The following is a 7,094-nucleotide window of genomic DNA, read 5'->3' as shown; positions in this document are numbered from 1 at the left end:
ACACTAACATTTAAGCTGTAAATAAATTTAAGTGCAGTTCAATTTAAGTACTTCACCATGTAAATAACAGATGTACTGAATCATTTAAAGTAACTGAAAAACAAGAATTTTAATTTCATATTTTTATTCTAATGTGTACACATTTAAATGCAAATGAAGAACTGTCAAAAATTACATAAGATTTATAATAAAAATAAAATGATAATGAAAGAATAAAAATAAATACAGATGCAATATAGGAATAAAACAATTGCATTAAGTTAAACTTGCTAATGTATAAATCATGTAAATCATGTAATAAGTATGTGTTGATTCATAGTGTATTTTAAAAACATTTTAAACATTTGTAAACATTCATAAGTATTCAAACATTATTATAAGTGTGTGTTGTTCAGATATGAACTTTGCCGAATCTAGCACTAGGACCCTGGAGCGGTTATTTTCTGCATGGTCCTAGCGCTAGATTCGGCAAAGTTCATATCGCGCCAGAACAACTGAACAACACACACTTATAATAATTTAATGCCTCCCCTCATAAAATTCCAGACATTTTAAGACATTTTTAGGCCTTGAATATGGAAAACTAAATTTAAGACATTTTAAGACTTTTTAAGGACCCGCGGGTACCCTGGAATCTAAAAACAAACAAAAAAGAGAAATTAATTCAACAAAGAAGCATAGAACATGGTTCTTTAGACACACCTAAGAAGAAAATAACAATTTCTGGGGTCCTTGTCCATAATATGCAACCTAACAACACAACTTTAAAGTTACATCGAGTATGATGTGATAGTAATCAATTTAAATTGTAACTTCTGTTTAATGGACTTATGTTCTTGCCTGACAAGATACACTGGAAGTAATGCACAACTGAAATCTGTGTACCTCATTCGAGCTCGTCTTCCTCCTTCATGGTCCCCTGCGAGTTGAAGCCACCGCTTCATACACCGTTCAACATCCAAATCAGTTGCTTTGGCTATGATGGGATTCCTCCGTATAGCATCTACAAAATTCAATATCATAAATCAAACAAAGACCATGTTCAATTTAAAAATACAGACTTTTAATGTTCACTGCTTTGCCCACAGACACAAATCTCATTCTGCATTTTCAGCCTAAGGCATATAAAAAATGTACAAAAACAAATCCGAAAAAATGCAAATAAAATTAAAATGCAGTTTACTTACATTTACTTTATTTTATGTAAGTAAAATAAAGGTTTTTTATGGCAGATGCCAATATTTCATGATGATGATTATAAACATTAATTCAGCACTGCCTTTGGCTGCAGAGTGATCACACTAGTCAAACAAACTGGACTTTGAGAATCAAAAATGCTCGATCATGGTACAGACTGCCTAGTGTGAGTACACACTTAAAAATTCAGAAATTAACTCTTACCAATCAGTACTGATTTCAGATGCAGTCTCTGAAATGGCATTTTTCCATTGACTCCTCGCCAGTTGATCCTTTTGGCCACACTGTTGAAAATGTTCGCTTAATTCCAGCCCAAACAGTCTCCCTGATGTCACCTCCACCAGCAAGACCCAAGGTGCAAATCTGAAAGTACAATGTATAATATACATTTTCATTCATTTCAAAAATACCTACCGTACATATTAAGTGGCCAATCTTCATTAATTGCACATTGCATCAGTAAGAGCAGAGTGTGAAGGTTCAATTAGCAGGGTAAGAGCACAGTTTTGCTCAAAATATTGCAATGCACACAACATTATGCAAACATGACTATCACATGATGCAAAAAAGTCAAAATCCCCAAAAGTGGAGATACACATTTTGATGCTGGTCACCTGTTGAAACCAACCACAGGTCACTTACCTTCTTCTTTTGGGTCTAGGTTGGTCTTCTTCCTCAGTTTGTATATCTGTGTGCTCCACAGCTTCAGGTAGTTTTCTTCTAGCAGCACTGTAATCACCTAATAATTAAAAGACAAACTTCAGCCACCATAAACTGTGAGGCTGTATTGTTCTGTAAAGCAGGCAGGCACTTTATGTCTAAGGCACTATCCACATGTACCCAGACATTTAAAAATATATAGGAATTCCTTTAACTATTAAACACTTGCGTGAGCACTCCAGCATAGCATAGCTTAAGTGAAGTTCAATCATAAATGTTTCAATAAATATATTGATACTGGATTACTGTGCATCAATAACATATGACAAAAATGTTATTTTGCACCATTGTTACTTAAAATCACGAGGACACGATTATAGTGTTGTAATCAAAACACGCTGTATACTTACTTGCTGTGTAGATAACACGAATGCTGTATGGGATCCATGAGTCTTGTGGTTGCTCTTGAGATTTGACTGCTCTCAGTATCATTTATAAGGAGGCCAGTAGCAAATGCCATCTTTCACTCAAGCAGCTGGAATGACTTCTACCTCAGTGTTAAATGTGCAGTTCAAGTAGTAGTAGACCAAGTTATATAGTAAATTAGATGATCAAGATGATAAGTGAGGAATATTTTATCCATTTCTCAATTTTATCATAGTTCAGAGATGATGTAGCTTAATGGCTACTACTCACATTTAGCCCACCCATGTTCGTAACAAACACAAAAGGATATAGGTTAAGGAGCCAAGACAACAGTCTCCTAAAAAACAAAGATCACTCATAAATACTTTTTTTCTGAGCTAATTACCATACAAATAAATAACTTGCAATAATAATAAGTTTATTTATATATCTTTCACAAACTCAAGGTCGCTTTACAATGTTAAAAACAATATCTCCATAGTATTTTGTAATACGCGCACGAGCCGCATCTTGTGTATATTAAAAAATCAGCTAACCGCAGCAATAGCCAGCTAGCCATTCAAATGTTCCTTTCCTGTGTAAATTATATGGGGCCTTGTTAGAAGAGAAAAATAACATTACACGTTGTTCATCGGACAGGGAAAATATAAAAATATGCAGTAAATTCCAGATTACACCAGTAAGCAGAACCACCGTGAAGTGGAAAAAATGTCGGATAACGTTGCTAACGTTAGCTAGTTCTGAATACGCTAACGTTAACTAGCACCTTCTGACGCTTTTTAACTATTAGTCACATCAACTTAAAGACACATACAAATATATTTTACCTAAACAAGAAAAGAAGCACATATGATTTTATAAGAAAAAAGAAACTTTACTCACCATATGAGGTTGGCTTGACTTGTTTTTCCCGCATTGGTGGCGCTGCTCTCCTCAGGATGAAGCAGGTTCAGGGGTGGGTTTCCCGAAACGTTCTTAGCGCTAAGTACTTCTTAACCTCATACGTTTCATACGAGGTTACGAAGTACTTAGCGCTACGAACTTTTCGGGAAACCCACCCCAGACCGGTTCACTCAACGACCGTCCCGCTCCACCCCTCCCCCACCCCATATATGTCACGCCCCCATGTTGCTTTGAGGACCACAAGACAGCTTCACTAATGTATTACTCTAATATAGAGTAAAATGGGCAACTTTCGGAAACACAAATTATATATATATATAAATTATGCATCTTACAATGTGATAATATGTAATCTGAACATTATTATTATATTAGGGATCCGTTAAGCAATGTTGCAATTCATTATTTGTCTTAAATGCTGATAATTAATGCAAATTTTTGTAAAGTTTTACCATGTAACATATTTACATAAATGTACCTAATTTGGTCATAGATACAGATAGGTCTTGCCAATAAATAATATATATATATTAAAAGTAAATGTCTACTGCAAGCAACAGATTCATTTATGCAGATCTGCTTGTTTAATGTCAGACTGAAACAGCACAACTGAAAACTTCCGGTAGACCAGCAGTGGGCCAGAAGTAGCCCAACTGTGCTGGGTTAGGGTTGGGGTTAGCCCAACTGTGCTGCAGTTGCTGACGTTTATGCAGATCTGCCAGCTTAATGCCGTAACTGGGCCAAAATAAAACTGCACTTCTGAAAAATTGCGGTAGACCAGCAGTGGGCCACAAATGGCCCAATACCGTGTTGCCTTTGCTGACATTCAGCCAGATCTGCCGGCATACTGCCACATTTGGCCCAGCATCGTATGCTATCTGGGGCACACACACACACACACACAAACACACACACACACACTCTCTCTCTCTCTCTCTCACACACACACACACACACACACACACACACACACACACACACACACACGCACACACAGACACACACACACACACACACACACACACACGTTCCAGCTCTCACAGTAATTGACGATCAAGAGATGCCCCGCATGTCACTCGGCATCTGATATGGTGTGGTGGTCCACACATCAAACTCTCACACACCACGAAAGTAAACACTTAATGAAGAGCTCACCACTGGCACAGACCAGTGTTGCATCATTCCTTTAAGACCATGCAGGAAGTCATTATGCCCATCGGCGCAGATGGAAATTCTGAAGTGAGGGGGACCAAGCTGTACAATATATACTGGGCTCTCAAGTGTCACGCATTGAGCGTGTGACACACGCATTTGACCATCTTCACACGCTCACACTTCTGATTTCACACGGCGAGAAAAAAAAATCTAGTTTATTTACCACCGATCCATATCTATGTCGCCCTCCACTGGCGATCGATCGCGATATACAAACCCCCACCCCGCTCAACAACTTACGTTGCCCCCCCCCGCCCCCGCTCAACAACTCACGGTCGCCCCCCCCCCCCCCCCCCCCCCCCGCTCAACAACTCACGTTCGCCACCCCCCCTGCTCAACAATTAACGTTCGCCACCCCGCCCCCGCCGTTCGCCACCCCCCGTCAACAACTCTCACACTTTGACATGAATCCAAAACTTGAGAGCCCTGAATATATACGTTTATGCTTGTAGATGCTAGATTTCAGATGGGGTCAATATAAATCTGGAGGGGACATGTCCCCCCCGTCCCCAGTGCCATCTGCGCCCCTGATTATGCCATGGCAGAGTGATCTTTATCAAAACCGATCAGCGGTTTTAAAATGGCAGATGTGAATTGTGATTGGCTGTCAGTAGGGTCCGTTTCATGTTTATTTTTTCACGATATCAACGCATTTAGGCAGCTGGATGCTCCAAATACTATGAATTATGGTAAAACAAATAACCAGCTAGCTAGTTAACCTAGCTAGCTAGTTATTTATAAGTCTGACATTTGCATTGTTTACATGGTTTGTTAGCTAGCTAGCTAAGTTGGCTATTTGTATTACACAAAATAAAACTGCCTTAGAAATACACTTGGCATGTAGCTAGCAATACACAATTAAAGCAGAGGGATAACTGGTTCAATACAGCAGTGGCGATTGCTCTAAGACTGCAAGGGAAGCTCAGCTTCCCCTAAAATGTCAAAAAATAAGTGATCAAACATATACTGTTGTGTGTACATGTCATTGACTAAATATGCGCTACAATGCGCTCAACTTTTGTTCAGAATCAGCTTCTTATCACTGGTAACGACGCGGCTTTCCTCTCACTCAGTCCCGCAGCTTCACAGTGCTTTAAACGGTGTGGACGCTGAGCGTCTACAGAGTAGTGATGGGACATCTGAAGCTAGGCTTCGAAGCGTGTACCGAGTAAAAAGGGGCGTGTCCGATGAAGCCCCGCTTCGGAGCTTGTGTCATATTGAGCAAAATCACGTGATCAGCAACAAACGAGGCCTCGCATTACATCGGCCACATCATTGCTTCATTTTGCGTATCGTTTTTCTAAATAAAAGCGCTATGAACCCTGTTGCTTCGTGTTGTAGTAGGTGGTTAAATTTAAAATCTGGAATGTTCTAAATTCTTTTTGTTTGATCAGGATGTACATCAGATTCACACATCAAAAACAGTCTAAACCATTGGAAGAGGCAAACCTTATTTGTAATGTTAAAAACATTTTACATTTGGCAGACGCCCTTATCCAGAGCGACTTACATTTTATCTCATTTTTATATAAGTGAACAATTGAGGGTTAAGGGGCACCTCAGTCATGGCCTCAGGCCTGGGGATCGAACCCACGACCCTCCGATTACAAGCTCAGTTCCCTAACCACTTCCCTTCCCTAACCACCAGGTCATGACTGCCAAACCAGATCTAGAAGCCCCAAGAAGCAATTATTTTAAACACATTCTGTTTTTTTTAAAAATCAGTTTCTAACTCCAAATATTCAGTCACTCAACAATCACTCAATTCCCAACATAGTAAAGTACAACATATCTTCATTGTCAAATACGTTCATGACATACAAGAAAACCCAACACAACCACTAATGGTCAAGGATTAGATTGGCTACAAATCATTTTAATAATTAAAACATGACAATTAAGTATGATTTAAATGATTCTCCTGTTCCTAAACATGAGTTTGATGGAAACTTTGTGACAATATTGCATTTACACATTTTTGAAAGTATGATCCAACTGAATGACGAGGCCGTTACAGTTTCACCAGCAGATGTCACTAGTGAGTGATGAATGAAGCCTCGAGTAACGAACCTTTTTGCAAAGCAAAGGGTTGGAAAGCTTCATTGCTTCAAGAGGCTTCATTTGCCCATCACTACTACAGAGTTCAATAGCGGAGCAAAGAGTGCAGCGAAACTAGACGAGCCATTGGATGAATGCTGGGCTTTGTCCCGCCTACCGGACGCTCAGCATCTCTGGGGGTCTATGGGGCAGTGGGCTGGCCCGTACGCTCAGCTTCTGCATGATGATTGGATGATCTGTCTGAAGCTGAATCCCTTTTTGATTGACAGCGAAATGAGCGAATCAGCGATCTTTTGGTGTAAACCTCCGCGGGAGCATTTAATTTAAATTTTATTTTAATTCTGTTCTGAGTTGAACCGGAGATTTTCCTAATCTTCTTAGCGGCATTTTCTTCGTTAAAAACGACTAGCGACAAATCGAGCTTCTATTTCTGGTGGTTTTTGTTGTAGCTGCTTGTGTTTGGAGACTGACTTATATCACTCAAGCCGAAATTGAGCTTCTTCTCCTTGAAAGACCAGCATCCGCCACTGCAATACAGGTACTAGATATGTTGCAGATATCTTCCCATAATTTGGTAGAAATCGGAAATTCGCAATTCACTTTCATGTCCTTTATAAACCATTGTTAAAAATGTA

The sequence above is a fragment of the Brachyhypopomus gauderio genome, chromosome 2 (genome assembly GCF_052324685.1).
Source record: "Brachyhypopomus gauderio isolate BG-103 chromosome 2, BGAUD_0.2, whole genome shotgun sequence".
Classification (NCBI taxonomy): domain Eukaryota; kingdom Metazoa; phylum Chordata; class Actinopteri; order Gymnotiformes; family Hypopomidae; genus Brachyhypopomus; species Brachyhypopomus gauderio.
Note: the sequence above shows the minus strand (reverse complement) of the source record.